Below are 16,142 nucleotides of genomic sequence, written 5' to 3'. Positions count from 1 at the left end.
TGACAGGAAAGTTGACATTTTCTGCTGAGCATCAGCCCCTAAATTTGTACCTAAAACAACTTAAAGTTAAGCAACTTGCTCAAGATCATAAGGAGCAGCAGGATTGGAACCAGGCATCCCTGGTTGTCAGTCCAGTGCTTTAAACACTAGGAATGAGAAATAGCTGATAACAAATAGTTTATATATATCTACTGCTTGGAGCTTGCAATCATCTGCCTTGCTGTTTCATGTAACAAATATCATTTGCAGTTAAGAGGGTGAAGTTTTCTCATAAAAGACACACTATCTACACATACTGTGCACTCTCCTGGGGGAGCACACCTGCATAAACTATCATCCATGTGTGCACTCTTGGGTAAAAGTGCACACTATGTGCAAACAGTGGACCCACTTTAAGAAAAGTACACACTCATAACAATGAGAAAAAACAAATACAAAAAAAATTATTGGTGTCCATCCATCCCTACCAACCACTAGGCTACTCCTCTCGTGTTTAAAACTGGCTTTACTCATGCCCCCATTCCCATAAGTACTACATCCCAAGCACCTTCTTTGCTCCTTCCTTCTCTCCCTCCTTATGCTTCCTAATTACAAACAGAGACATGCTAAATCATTCTGTGCCTACATTATGTCCACAGAATTATGCCCCCCACCTTCACTCCTCCCATCCCCCCTTTGCTGGAAGCTTCATGTCTTGGGCACTATGACATCCCCCCCTCCTCCATTCCCACACGAACATAACACAGATACCAAGTCACACGCATTCGGGGACTAGTCTTCCCTCCCCGGTACACAATCCAGCATCTCTCCCTCAAACCTCCCACCCCCATCTGACAAACTCATACCTGAAGTTACCCACAACTTCCCTTCTCCAGAATGCAGCATCTCCCATTAAACGTTTCTCCCTCGAATACGTCCCAGCCACCTTGCCGGAAACAGGAAGTTACATCAGAGGAGGGCAGGACGCTGGAGTTGGTGGTGGGTCAAAAGAGGTTCTTCTCACTTCTCTAATCTCTTTGGGTTGTACCTCAGAGAAGGAATGTTGCAGGGCTTGTGGCGGGCGATCTCAAAGACAAGTTGGAAGTAGAGATGCATTGGAACGGGGTCTTCTACTCTTCGGGAGTCCTGCGAGGATGGAAGTAATTCCTTCGGCGTTCACGTGGGCGTGTACGAGCCTATCAGCAATGATCAACTACCCAAAGTCCTTGAGAGCTCCAAATACCGCCTCCTCTTCAATTATTCAGCGCATCCGCACTTGCTCTCTGGCCGGGCTGAATCTGATGCCGGAGAGAGGTTTCGTTGGTACGGCAAGGCTTACACTGACACGTGCTGCCTGCACGGGCCAGCAGTATTAGAGGTCAAATTTAATATAGATTGTTAGGCCAGTCCGAAAGAAGAATCACTTTATTCTTTTTGTTCGTTTGTTTTTATTTATCAACGTCGGACTTCCTTTACCAGACCGCGCTAGCGATTCGCATTGCTGTGCGATAATCGCTAGCGCGGTTTGGTAAAAGAGGTCCTAAATGATACCACTGAATGTGAGCATAAACGTAAGAACTAGGGGTACAAAAAGAAATAATTACTAAAATAATAATAGTAACGGTAAATTGAATTTATAAAGGCAAATATAGTGCTAGGTTCTGTTGGTGGTAGTTAATCTGTTCAGATTGTGAGCCCTCTAGGGACAGAGAAAGTACTTGCATATAATGTAAAGTTACCTGCATATAATGTGTACGGCGTTGCGTACGTCTAGTAGTGCTATAGTAGTAGATGTTTATAGTTCTGGCCTGGTGACCAGAACCAACCAAATTTTATTGCAATAGCTGCTGTTTTTCCAATTTCCTGTAGGATTAAAGATTAGTTTTCCCGTGGTTCATTATCCTTCAAGGAGAATTAGAGTGAACGCTTATATATACAAAATACAGTAGATGCACTGGTAGAGACCCATTTACAAAGTATGTATTCTTTCTAATTAATGTTTCTAACTTAATAAGTGCATTTGCTTATTTGGAAATATTGATTGGGAAGAATTCATACATTGTAAATAGATCTCTATCAGAGCATCTAATGTATTTCAGTAGCATAATTAAATGAAATAACTACTCCTGAAGATTATGGTTTCAGGTGGAGGATGGAGATTACCTGTGGTGATGGGCAGGGACGGGTGAAATTTCTGGCCCCATACAACTGTAGTTGGAAGATGGGATGGGGAGTTTGAGAATGAAGTAGAGATGCTAGATTGGAGCTGGGGATTTGGGTTTGAGATAGAGAGGGAGGGATACCTGCATATAATGTGTACGGCGCTGCGTACGTCTAGTAGTGCTATAGACATGATTAATAGTAGTAGTGGATGATTTTAGTTCTGGCCTAGTGACCCGATCCAACATATTTTATTGCTATAGCTGCTATTTCTCCACTTTCCTGTAGGATTAAAGATTAGTTTCCCCGTGGTTCATTATTCTTCAAGGAGAATTAGAGTGAACCTTTATACATACAAAATACAGTAGATGCTGTGGTAGAGACCCATTTACCAAGTATGTACTCTTTCTAATTAATGTTTCCAAATTGGGAAGAATTCATACGTTGTAAATAGGTTTCAGGTGGAGAACGGAGGAGATTACTTGTAGTGATGGACAGGTAAAATTTCTGTCCCCATACAAGTCTAGTTGGAAGATGGGATGTGGGGGTGGGGAGTTTGAGAATGAAGGCGATGCTAGATTGGAGCTGAGGATTTGGTTTTGAGCTAGAAAGGGAAGAATACCAAATGGTAAGGAGGAGGGTGTTGCGTTGAGTGTCTGCTTCTTCTGGTTTTCCTCTCACGGCATCAGGAGGCCGATGCTCAATGCCAGGCACAAAAGCCCACAATGCAAAATGTTGTAGCATTACAACAGTGCAGAAAAATGAAGCGATGCGCAAAAGAAATCTTATGCAAATGATATGTGTGGCTGATTGATGTTAACATACCAAAAGCAAGAGGAGGATTGTGTCTGGCACATGCGCACAAAGGGCTTGCGGTAAGCGTGGCTCTTGTGTGCTTGCCCAGACAAACCAAGAAGTGTAAGCGCACATTTGCACTGTTTACTTTTTTAAATATGAGCCTTGCAAACATTTTTTGCACTTTGAAAAACAGGTACCGATGTATGCTTTCAACGGACTTGCGCACGTATTCTTTGCCAGAGGATGTGGTAACAGCACTTAGCGTATCTGGGTTTAAGAAAGGTGTGGACAAATTCCTGGAGGAAAAGTCCATTGTCTGCTATTGAGACAGACATGGGAAGCAACTGCTTGCCCTGGGATTTGTATTATGGAGTGTTGCCACAATCTGGGTTTCTGCCAGGTACTTGTGACCTGGCTTGGCCACTGTTTGGAAAACAGGATACTGGGCTAGATGGACCATTGGTCCGACCCAGTATGGCTACTCATGTTCTTATGTTTGTTCTCATTGGCAGCACTCAAACTTGCATGGGCTTCCTTCCGCTTGCAAAAGAAGACAAAAATGCAGTGAAAAGTGAAAAATTGATAAGAAAGTTTCTCTTGAAAACCACCTACGCTTCCCTGGACCTGGCAGTACATTTTTGCCACTGTTGACCATTATTTTCTCTTGTGCATTACAACTCTTTCTTTTCTGTATTGGGAAAGAATACTAACTGACCTCATTTGCATTCATTTAAATGTTTAGTACACACGTGAACACCAAAGAACACCCATTCTTGAGCCCTTTGACAATCCCTATGTTGGGAGTGGCTGGAGGAAGGGTGCAGGATCCCTATTTGAAAATCTCTAAGGAGAGAGTTTCTATTCCTGCTTGAGCTGCTTGCATGTGTCCATTAAAGGGTGTCTCCTAGACACCTGTATTGCACTCGCTTATGCATATATATATGGATTTGCACATGCATTGTACATTCCCATACTCACTTCCTTAGAATGTGTAAATGCAAGATCTTTGTGCCCAGTAGCTTTATTTTACTGTTATTGCAATTTTGAAAAAGGGTTTTCCCATTTAACCACTTTGAATATACTTTCTTAAAGCATTTTCTGTGCATGAGTCATGTGCTATATGCACGAATGGCTTTTATAAAAGTGTGTGAATGTATATGCATGTGTACATATACATCAGTGTTCCTTTAAGATGGTCGTACACCTTCTCTGTAGAACCAGCACAAGCAGCAGTTGCACCAGGACCTGCCCCATCTCCCTCCTGCCACCACTCTGACTGCTTCTGCTGCTCCAGACCAATGGTAAAACAAAGGACAACCATCACCTAATTTACACCCAGTCTGCAGCTAATTTAGATGTGGGCATTTACACCAAGTTTTACTTGGCGTAACTGCCTGAGACTAAATTTAGTTATGTGGACAGTCGTTCAGCGTATTCTATACGCTGTGTGAAAATTTAGGCATATTCTATAAAGTACGCGTAGGTATATTTCACTTTTGGCGCTGATTTTTTTAGGCATGATTTATAGAATCTAATCCTAACTGGATAGCACGGCAAGTCAGCACTTATTCTCAGATTTTTCCGCACCAGCCAATATCCAGATCCAGGGGCTGAATATCATGGTCTCAGTAGTGGCCCTCTAAGTTTCAGGCTAGGTATATCCATACAAAAACTAGAAAATAGGTCACTATTGAACTGGTTCACTGACCCTATTGATTTAAGCACTGGTGCAGAGATTCATATGTATTCCCTGTGCTGCTCTGTCCAGATCATTTTAAAGCCTGCCCTTGTTCCACCTCAAATCTAGTCCTCTCTTATATAGGTAATATCTGGCCATTTTCAGCCTGACACTATTCAGATTTTATTTTAACTATGTGGATAACTACATTTATATGTTTATCAGCTGCTGGTATTGGCCTACAAACTATAATTTGCCATAAGACTTATGGACCTAGTTCAAAATGGGAGGAAACACACAAATTTTAAAAAGTGATAGCTTTTCATCCAACAGAATTTCACAGCTTGCCCAGCATCAGTGGCTTTCCCCTTCATACATTAATGCAGGGGTGGGCAACCTGCAGCCTGCCATTTAATTTTATGCAGCCCATGAGAAGTATACACAGAAAACATCATTAACTAGAGTTTTGGTGATTTTTAAATACCATATTTTGCCAGTATCTTCTGAATAGCCACTCTAGCAGTTTGTTTCCATCAAATGTAGTTAAATTTTAACTGATTTATGTATCATAAAATGTCTGTAGGGCTCTGCATTTCCCATCCTGACATTATGTAATGTTGTGGCCTTCTAGGGATAATACTGATATTCATAGGGCCCTCTGTGTATAAAGGTTGCCCTCTTGCATTAGTGTATAACATTGGAATTTCTGTATTTTGTGCCTGATTACATATTGTTCAAGAAAGATATTTTAATGTTACTTCCAAAATGGGATTGGAAATCTTCAAATTTAAAGAACCTTTATCACTAAAACATGTTACCTGGAAATTTCTAGTCTTGGTCCACTCCCTCTCTGAAGACAATGCCTTTATTTGAGTTCTTTAGATTTTTTTAAAGTCAGTTAAACAGTTAGATTTTAACAGTCAGAAATTATGAAAATATATTCAACTGACCCCCCCCCCCCCCCCCATCAACACACACACACTCAAGAGGACTCATCTGTAAATCTACTATAATAAAACGCACCTCCAATGTTCTGAAGCTGACTCCATGGCTTCAGTGAAGGGTTCGTAACATTCGTAAGTCTGTCACATCTCTATCTGCCCCGCCTTTGCGTCAAAACGTGATGACATCAAGGGTGGAACAGTGAGAGTGAAGGCAACACTGCACAGTTGACAGGCAACGGTACGCGACGTCGAGGGACCTATCAGGGAAGTGTATGGGAAGAAGGGAGGAGCGTCAGCAGAAGGGGTCATTTTGTATAGTTGCCAGGCAACGGTACGCGACGTCGAGGGACCTATCAGAGGGAAGTGTATGGGAAGAAGGGAGGAGTGTCAGGAGAAGGGGTCATTCATTTTGTGTGCAGCACGCAGGAGAGGGACATCGCTGGAAAGACAACAACATTGGCTGCTTTATTTTTCTGTATTTCCAGTGTGGTAATATTTTCCTCTATTTGCAGTGTGGTAAGAGGGATGACCCTGGAACTCGGAGGATGACCCTGGAACTCGGAGAGAGGCAGGGAGGGGACGACCCTGGAACTCAGAGGGAGGTAGGGGATGACCCTGGAACTTGGAGGGAGGGAGGGGACCCTGGAACTCAGAGGGAGGGAGGGAAGGAGGGGACGACCCTGGAACTCGGAGGGAGGGAGGGGATGACCCTGGAACTTAGAGAGAGGGAGGACCCTGGAATTCGGAGGGAGGGGGGACAACCCTGGAACTCGGAGGGAGGGGGATGAACCTGGCACTCGGAGGGAGGGGGGGAACCCTGGCACACACTCTCACAGACACAGTCGCACCCAGTCTCACTCTGTCACACATACTCGCACATTCACTCTGTCTCACACAGTCACTGTCACACACACTCAAACATACACACTCCGAGGAAAACCTTGCTAGCACCCGTTTCATTTCTTTGAGAAATGGGCCTTTTTTTACTAGTTAATCATAAAATATTTCTTAATTACAATTTTGGACGTGCTGAACTTTTTATGCTTTATTTCTTCTGTCTCACTGCTCAGAAATGTTTACCTAATAATTGTTTGTTTTCTTGTTATAGTTTACTTTGTAATTCAAAAACTTTTTAAAATTTATTTTTATTGAAAAGACCTTGGAAGGTGGGGCAGGGACCAATGAGGAGGTGTTGCCTTCTCCCCCTCGCCCCTGAAGATTTTAAAGAATGAGAGGATCACAGCTGTTCTGCCTACTGGTGCTTTAACTGACACTTCTATATTCCACAGTCAAATGATCTTATCCAGGGATGGTGGTGGGATTGTACTTCATGTTTTATGGGAGAGGGGGGTGGTGGTAGTTAGCAGCTTCTACAATTTGCTCTGTAACTTGTTTGATAATTGTCACACATCATAAGAAGTCTGGATAGTTAACAGTGGGATGGCCAGACAGTTTTGACTAGCACGAATCCACCCACTACTAACCATTCTTTTGAAATGTTTTTTGAATTATGCAAGCACTAAAAAAAAATTCCAGTTAATGAATGGACATGTGGAGAGTGCATACATGTTTGATGTAGAAATATGGAAGTCACTAACTTAAAAAAACAAATTAGAAACTCTGACACCTCTGCATAAAATAGTTCACCCAGGAGTGCTTCTTGAAAATATACAGTGGATATCCTCAGTAGTAGAAGTCAAGAGAGAACCTGAATTTTCCATCTGACTTCTAATGTCTCAGGTTTATTTATTTGTAGTCTGTTTCTGGGATATGTGAAATATTTATTGCATTTGTACCCCACATTATCCCACCTTTTTGCAGGCTCAATGTGGCTTACAGAGTAAGGTTATGATAAAGTCAGTACATGATTTAAATACAGTTGATCATAAGCTGAGGTAAGAGAGGTGGTAGATGGGCTGATGTTGGGTAGGTTGTATGAGAAATGTTTTAGGTGTGTTTGGGTGATTTGGGGGATGAATTGTATCATTGAGGGAGGTTATTGTAAGCTTTGTTAAAGAGGTGTGGATATTAGGATAAATAGGTAAATAGTATGGGTATATACTTCCTAGAAAGTATGGATGGGTAGCAATGATTAGATGACTGATATTAGGGATTGATTGCCATTTGAAATGACATAGGAAATATCAATAATACATTAACAAGTATTATAGGATAAAACACTAAGAAATGAAAAGCAGAATAACACAATGGGACCAAAATTTAGACCATGGGAGTTGGCCCGGCTAACTCATGTAATTGGCGGTAATGCCGGGTTGTTTCTGGTGACCAGCATTGAATACTTGCTTTATTTTTGGCCGGTTTGTACTTAATTAGCCAAGCTGATGTTTTGTGCTGGCTGGTTAAGTTCAAAGCGGCCAAAGAAATTCCAGGTATACAGCGGCCAAATATGGCTGCCAAACCATGCTGCAAATCGGTGGAAAGCTGATTATATCAGCCAATATAACTGGCTATCCACTAGCTGCTATCCCTTGCTGAATATCGGTTGATAGCCAGTTTTGAATATTGGTGGGGGGTCGACGATGACATTTCATGTGGGGTTTTTGTCTGCCAATAATAATAGGGTGCACACTCTTTCAGAGAAAATTGGGGGTATGCTTGATGTTAAGACTGTGCAAATTTGACAAGAACCCCCGGAAAAAATGAAAATTCCCATAAATGACACAATGCAGAAATTTTCAAGATGCCGTTCTGGCATTTGATTAGTTCATCAGATGTTACTAATTTTGGGCTTTATAGTGTTTATGGTAGGTTTTGTCACATCTTGTTTGCAGTTTGGTGCTTTTTGTGCACTCTTTGCTTTCTCCATTCAAGAAAAGATTCACTATGTGTCAGTATCAGAATTTCCAAAAGTATTTGTTACACTCCCCAAAATAGGTCTGTATGTGAAAAACGGGGAGGGGGGTGGTGAGAGAGAGGAGGTAAACCTTGTGTGTGGATGTGGCAGACAAGTTTTTATTTGAGAGACCTTGAATTTGCATGAGTGCATGTTGTGTGCTGATGACAGAAATTATGTGGTCTCTCTATGTCTGATTCCAAACTAAATATTTCAAAGCACAGAAGAAACAGTAACATTCATTTCAGGAATCCCTTCCAACTCGCATACAAGTTCCCACAGGACATGGAGCCAGGGTACTTCTGTTTCTTTTGTGTAGAATCAGCCCATACAGGTCTGGATTGAGCAAGGTTCAAGCAAACAAGTTAATAAGCTCAGTTCAAAGTTCCAATAGTGTGAATCATGATGTCCAAATTCTGCAGCATAGCCCTCAGTTACTTTGGAGTTCTAATAAAGGTTTTTCCTGTCTCATGTCATCATTGTGGAGCTAGATGCGAAAAGAATTTCACTCTACAACTTAGCATTGCACCCTCTTTAGACAACCTGTTTTAGATACACCACCATTTGAGCTCCTAGCTCTCATTTGTTTGGATATTATATATTGAGTAATAGCAAGGGATTATGTGGAAAAATATCCTCTGATTTCCAACTTTATTGTGTGCATTTATTTATTAGGCTTTATTTACTGCCTTTTTTAAAGAATTCACTCAAGGTGGTGTACAGTAAGAATAAATCAAACATAAGCAATATCCAGTTAAAGCAGTAAATATTCAAATAATACAAAGTATGACATAGTATACTTAAATGTTAACACAGTGCATAATTTACATTTGTTTCTCTGTAATTTTGCTTTTGACAGCCTTTCTTGGGGTTTTTTTTTTTGTTTTGATTTGAAACTAGTTCTGTCTTGGGGTTGTTTTTTTTTGTTTGATTTTAAACTGGTTCTGTTGCTGATGAACTCTGGTGATGGAGAATGAAAATTAAGTTGTTGGTATTACTACTTTATTCCCAGGATTCCCTGTTCAGGTGGGGGCATGCTAATCTCCTTCATGGGGAGAGAATTCAGGTGCTTTTCTAAAAGTCATTACGAGGTGGTTTTAACATGCAAAAATGTTTGACCTGTGCTTCCCAGAAGGCAGGGCTTTGACTTCAAGACTAGCCCTGAAAATATGTACATCAGAAAAGTATGTTTGTGTGAGACTAGGAGGAAAAGTGTGTGTTTGAGAAACAGAGAATGTGTATATGTTGCTGATTTTTATCTGTGTGCTTGTTTTCAGCTTACTCGTGTCTGATCTGTAGCCTAGGAAATATATGAGCTTATGTGAACTCAGGCAATGGACACCCTCTTCCTGCATCTCATGTAATCGGCCTGCCAATTTTACTAGTGCCCTGGAACTTAAATGTGTAATTTTCCAGGGAAAAAGAACTTTGCTTTGTAAGTTGCAAAAAGGACTGACTGAAGTCAGGATTGACATGTTTTCCAGCAGAGAGTAATGCAGGGACAAAAATTCATCTCCATTCCCGGCGCAACCAAAATTGTTTTCCCGTCCCCACCCCATTGCCGCAGTCTGGCAGACTTTGTAACTCCCATTTCAAGTCTCGGCAGCCATTTTGAAGAACCAGCTGTAGCCGGGAGAGCAGCAGCAGTGGGCAGGAAAGAGTGAGGTTCTTTGCTGACCTGAAGAGGCCATCAGACCACCAGGGCACTTCAAGGTAGGATTGAGGAGGCAGGGCAGGGCAGCCAGACCTTTATCCCCATTACTATTGGGATAAAGTAATTGTGGTCCCCATTCTGCAGCAGTACTGCGTAATGTTATACTATTAGGGTGGTAGTACTGCATATTTTTTTTTTTTTTTTTTTTAATTTCCCCAGTACTCTGTAACCGTGGTAAGCATTATCATGTCATTCTCTATTTTCCAGTACTTCCTGTAAAGAATATATTAAAACCAGTGCATTTTTTTTCTAACAAAAAAGTTGCCAGTACTCAAATGCCAGGCCACCCTTCAGGGGTGGGGTGATCACTGAGGGACCCACCCTACAATAGCCAGGCCCCCTGCAACCAGTCACAGAATCTGACAAGGCAGAATTGGTATGTAGAGCCTGAGCTCTTTCATTAAAACTTGGGGATCATGGGTCAATTTTAGCAGACAATGAAAAAGGTACCAGTACTCAGTACCCCCTTAAAAAAGCCCTGCTTAAAACTAACATTTAAAACTTTAATAGTTATGTAAATGTGGGGAGTCATCTGTTAATTTTCTCAGGCATTAGAGCATGGTGGAACTTAAACTGTTGCAGTTTTTGTTTAGATTGAATAGATTCTTGGACTGATTATACCCAGTTGATCTGATAAAACTAGAAAAAGTGGCATCCTTACACAGAAAAGACATTATATTCCGGTGCTCGAGTCTTTCTGGAGGGAAAAGATTATGATGTGAGCTGAGGTCTAAATCATGATGTTTCTAGGGATCTTAAGGTGAAAGTGTGGTTTACTCACTCTACCACCTGATCTCAAACATTACTAGAATAGAAAGATTGCCTTCTCTAGAACCAACTCTTAATACTGGAGGCACTTATGGAAGGGTCACTTTAACATGAGCAGTTGAAATGTAGGCAAAATGGGATCTTTACAAGAAGAGGACAGGAACAAGTATCCAGACCCATTGTAGTTGGATAGCTAGATCTTTTGGCTCATTCCATAGCAACAGAATTAGGAAATGCAGGGAAACAAGCTTGATTAAATAGAAAATAAAACCTGGAGTCTCATACAGAATGCCAGATGTTCTAAACACACACTTTCCTGATACGGTAGCAGTACATCCTTGTTACCATTTGGGGGAGCCTGAATATAAAAGAATAAGATGATTCAACACAGTGTACCATAACTTTAACAGCCTTACTAGGAAATGTACTGCACCATAGTTTGCACTTATGCGAGCTAGGTACTAATATTGTTCTAATTTCTTTATGGAGGCATTTTAACTGCTAAAGCTTGCGACAATGGTATATATCAAATCATTCTGTTTTCTGCGCCATAAAGTCAAAAAGCATGTCAACTTTGCCAATTTCCTTTTCAAACTGGTTCAGGTACCTGGGACTTTGTTTCAGTATTCATCAGGAGTTAAGTCTCCCACCTGAGAAAGATTTGTTCTGAGCTCCAGACCTGTGTGCTTGGGATTATTTTAAATTGTTGGAAGTCTGTGTTGGTGACCTTGGATACTCTTTGCGTCACCAGTTTGATCATTGCCTCCTCTTGCCCCTCTCTCTCTCTCAAGTCTCCTGGATTGGTATTCTGTCCCCCATAATCTGAGGGGTTTTCCCCCTGCTTTGGGGTCAAGTAGTGCAAGTACCATTTGACAGTGTCACAGCTGTAGCTTATGTCAACAAGCAGGGGAACCAGAAATGCTGCAGTCTCCCTGAAGATTAGTGAGCTCTGGAAAAAAAGAAAAATCTTAGCTCTCTCTGCAGCCCATGTAGCGGGAGTGACCAGTGTGTAGGCAGTCTTCATCAGTCGTGGAACTCTTAATACCTGAAAATGGGAACTGTCTGCTTTCAGCCTGGTAATATGTTCGATCATATGGCAACTTGGCACAATGCCCAGTCCCTTTTGTTCTTCAGCAGAAGGAGGGAGCCCAGGCCCCTGCAGCCTGGATGCACTGGTTCAGACATGGCCTGAGCTCCAGCCTCTCTATCTTTCCACCTTGGCCACTGGTGAGCCAGGAGAGGCATCTGTTCACAGTCATTCTGATTGTGCCAGATTAGCCTTGCAGGCCTTAGAATACAGATCTTCATATCCTTGTGGATCCTCTGCTTCCTCTACAAGGAGGCCTGAGGATTCTTTTGCAGGGCACTGGCCTCATGGGAGACCCACTTCCTTTCTAGCTTAAGGCTTGGTCCTTGAAAGGCATTGGTTAAAGAGGAAAAAAATGTCTCCATCTGTCATTGTCCCTTTGAAGGTGCAGGCATCTTCTGCCTCCTTAGTTTATGTTTGTGTTAAGCTTTTTTTTTTTTAAGGATGTTACACACAAGACAGGTTTTTCTTGTTGCTGTCTCCTCAGCTAGAAAGATCTCTGAAGTTGAAGCCCAATCTTATCCTTATTACGTTTTAGTTCCCTCCTTTCTGAAAGTGGTTTCCCCTTTCACTTGAATCAGAAGGTGGTTCTCCAATCCAAAAGTCCTCGGTATCAGATTCTTTCAAAGCTCAATGTCCTCAGATCACTCTTCTCTTCCATGGTCCCTATAAGGCAGTGGTTCCCAAACCTGTCTTGGACCATCAACAATTGAGATGTCATCACTCATCACCAGTGTGGAGCTATTTTCCCAGAACATTGAACTAAATGTAAAATCTTCAGAGCATACCTGGTCCTTCCCTTACACAAGAGTGGTGTCCTCAGTACCCCAGTCTTTTTTTTGTTTGTTTTTGCCTTTGCCAAATGGATGCATACCACTGGCTGAACTATGCCCAACAGGTTTCAACATCAACCAAGACCAGGAAGACAGGATGGAGGGGTAGCAGTATTGATTTGGGACACAATCAAACTGTGCAGAATAGCCATCCCCCAGCTACATGGATCAGAATCTCTTGGAGTGGAGGAGTAGCCTAGTGGTTAGTGCAATGGACTTTGATCCTGGGGAACTGAGTTCAATTCCCACTGCAGCTCCTTGTGACTCTGGGCAAGTCTCTTAACCCTCCATTGCCCCTGGTACAAAATAAGTACCTGAATGTAGTTGCAAAAACCTCAGAAAGGTGGTATATCAAGTCCCATGTCCCTTTCCCTTTTAATCCAACTTGAAGTGACCCTGAATTACCTTAGGCTGATGATCATGGGAGAATTCAATCTACACATCAAAACCCCAGATACCACCATAGCTGCCTTTCTGGACACAATGACAGCATTAGGATTTACACAGATGATCAATTCTCCAACCCACGAAAAGGGTCACATACTAGACCTGGTATTCTACAAAGGGGTGGATATCCCAGAATTCTGGGATAACAGTATTGAAGTAACACTCCTATTATGGTCAGACCATTTTCTAATTAAATTCTCCCTAAGTGACCACCTGAAACAAATGTCACCTCCCAGAGTTTGGAAGGAGATCAGAGACAAAAGAAAGCTGACCGCTGAGAACTTCCTAGAGGCCTTGGACTATCCGGATGTAGATGAAAAGACAACAGTGGCAGAACAAGTTGACATCTGGAATACACACCTAGCCAAGACCTTAGAGAAAACAGCACCACTAAAAAAAGGTCTTATGCCCCACTCACAAACGCTCACCTTGGTTTTCTCCAGAACTTCGGATCCTTAAATGCGAAGGACAAAAACTGGAATGGAGATGGCGCAAATCTCACCTGGATGAAGACAGGTTAAACTGCAGGAAGCACATGGCAAAGTACCGCCAAGCCTTAATAGCAACCAAAAAACAGTATTTCTCTCAATGCATTGCACAGGCTATCAATTCAACAAAACAGCTGTTCAGTATAGTAAACAGCCTACTGCAACCCCCACAACAAAACCAGCCTGCCCAGTCTAAACTGAACTGCAATGATTTTGCTGCATAGTTTGCCAACAAAATTAAAAGTCTCCACCAGGATTTACAGGCATCCCACCCAGTGCCCAACCAGTCAACCAGGGGTGCACAAACTTGCCCCCTCTTAACAGAGACAGATGGTGGCCATGGGAGGGCCATGAGTGGGTCAGGGGGTTCACTAAAAATGTGCACAGTATTATAGAATTTGGGGGATCTGTGCCTAATTTACGCATGAAGATTTACATCAGGTTTTAGTTGGTGTAAATCCTCGCACCTAACTTGGAACACCGTTTATAGAATAGTGCTCTGCATTTCCCCCCCCCCCCCCCCACCCCCCCCGTAAATTTGGTCACCATCTACTGAATTATTCCATAATGGTTTGATATATTACACATGTTTTCATTTTATTCTTCCAAACCAGCATAATGTTTGGGCACTTCTCTATTCAAATTACCTCTGCCCTTCATAAGAAGAACATCCATACTGGGTCAGACCAGTGGGCCATCTAGTCTTCTTTTCCACGTCCAACAGTGGCCAATCCAGGTCACAAGTACCTGGTAGAATCCCAAAGTGTATCAAGATCCCATGCTACTGATCCCAGGTAGTGCACAAATAGAGACAACATGAATCCATATGCTCCTATGCAGGGACAATAAAACCAATTTTGGGTCATGCTCTGCATGCTTTCCACACTTGTGTGTTTTGTTTAGTGTTTTGTTTTTCTTAACTAGTGGCTAACTAAAGAGAATCTTTTACAGGCCTGGATGCAAAGGCATTGTCATTTTAAATATTAGCAATTTAGAAAAGGAGACAAAAATTAACAAGCTGTAGGTGATACTACCTTATTATTTTGAAACCAACAGAATGTTGAAGAAATAAGGGCAGAAAATGTTTGCCTGTCTTGGGGCAAATGAACTCAGAAAAATTTAATAGAACAGGACCAACACCTATGTTTACTAAGGAGCGCTATAGGCAAATTAGCGTGGTTAACGTGCGTTAAACGCTAACGTGCCCATAGAAATGTATAGGCGCGTTTAACGCTAATGCACCTTAGTAAACATACCCCCAAATTTGTTGTGGGTGGAAAACTAGGAAAAAGATTGAGTTTTGAAAATGAGACAGGATCAGAAGTTCCAGAGAAGTAATATCCGCCCCCCCCCCCCCCCCCCCCCTGGCAAAACAGGCCTAGTGCTTTGTTATAAGAGCAGGAATTCAGGATCTGCAACATAGAAAAACTGATAGATTGAAACATAGCAGTTACTGCAAAATGTGTGCCACAAAGAATTCTTTTTCAAAATAAATTTGATAGAGCCTTGCCTTTATTAAAATCTTTTAATTGGTTACTTGTTTTAGCTAGCATTGAATTTAAATTATCTTTTCATTGTTTTAGGACCTTAAATGGCCTTTGTCCTCATGATTTGTGGGTTGTTTTTTTTACTTTTGTAAAAACTAGGTTTCACAGACTTCTCATTGCTCTCAGGTACAGTTGCCCTCTTCTTCAAGTATTAAGAAAAAAATGAACTAGTCAGTGACTGTTCACAGAGGTAGCTCCAGGAATCTGAAATTCATTACCTATTGAAGATTTAGAAAACAATTCAATTAAAGATGTGGGTTGTTCGTTTTTTGTTTTTTTTTTTAAATCTCTTTATTGAAGGAACAAGAATAAAGACAACAGTTGTTTCAATACAAAGTTTGATTTTAATAAACAATATAATCTAGATTAAACCTAAATCCCACCCCCCCTATCCTTACTACTACTTAACTTTTCTAAAGCGCTACTAGGGTTACGCAGGACTGTACAATTTAACATAGAGGGACAGTCCCTGCTCAAGGAGCTTACAATCTAAAAGACAAGAAAAACACACACATTGCCTGCAGACCACAATCTCACCACCGTTCATGTAGTAAATTAAAGATTTAGAATATGACTACGAGCAGTTGGAGTCACGAGATGCCCAAAAAGGCTCCCATGTACCACAAAAGCTGTGGCCTGCTACAGAATCCAAGTCCAAGATGTCACAACGTTCCATAGAGACTTGCATAATCATTAAAGAACGCCATTGAGCAAGAGATGGCGGTTCCACTTGAAGCCATTTCTGCAAAACACATTTTAGGCCCTAAGGAACAGTTGTATAAATCCTGTATAGAAAGGGCGAGCAATATCATATACAAGAAATAAAGATAAAGGTTGGGACGTGC

At 41.6% G+C, this 16,142-nt stretch overlaps 1 protein-coding gene and 1 long non-coding RNA gene across 2 annotated transcripts in view; one reads left to right on the top strand and one right to left on the bottom strand.

Moving 5' to 3' along the window:
* USPL1 (ubiquitin specific peptidase like 1) overlaps positions 1-933 on the bottom strand; it is an 88,700-nt gene extending 87,767 nt beyond the window's left edge. The window contains exon 1 of the mRNA XM_030200360.1: positions 846-933. The gene's annotated coding sequence lies outside the window, so the exon portion shown is untranslated. The remainder of the gene's footprint in view (positions 1-845) is intronic.
* A 121-nt stretch (positions 934-1,054) lies between these two features.
* Positions 1,055-16,142, top strand: part of LOC115468561 — a 32,822-nt gene continuing 17,734 nt past the window's right edge. Inside the window, exons 1-2 of the long non-coding RNA XR_003941886.1 lie at positions 1,055-1,357; positions 9,426-9,479. This is a non-coding gene — a long non-coding RNA (uncharacterized LOC115468561). The remainder of the gene's footprint in view (positions 1,358-9,425; positions 9,480-16,142) is intronic.

This window comes from Microcaecilia unicolor, chromosome 4 (assembly GCF_901765095.1).
Source record: "Microcaecilia unicolor chromosome 4, aMicUni1.1, whole genome shotgun sequence".
NCBI classification, from domain to species: domain Eukaryota; kingdom Metazoa; phylum Chordata; class Amphibia; order Gymnophiona; family Siphonopidae; genus Microcaecilia; species Microcaecilia unicolor.
Note: the sequence above shows the minus strand (reverse complement) of the source record. Positions and strands in the feature narration are given on the sequence as shown.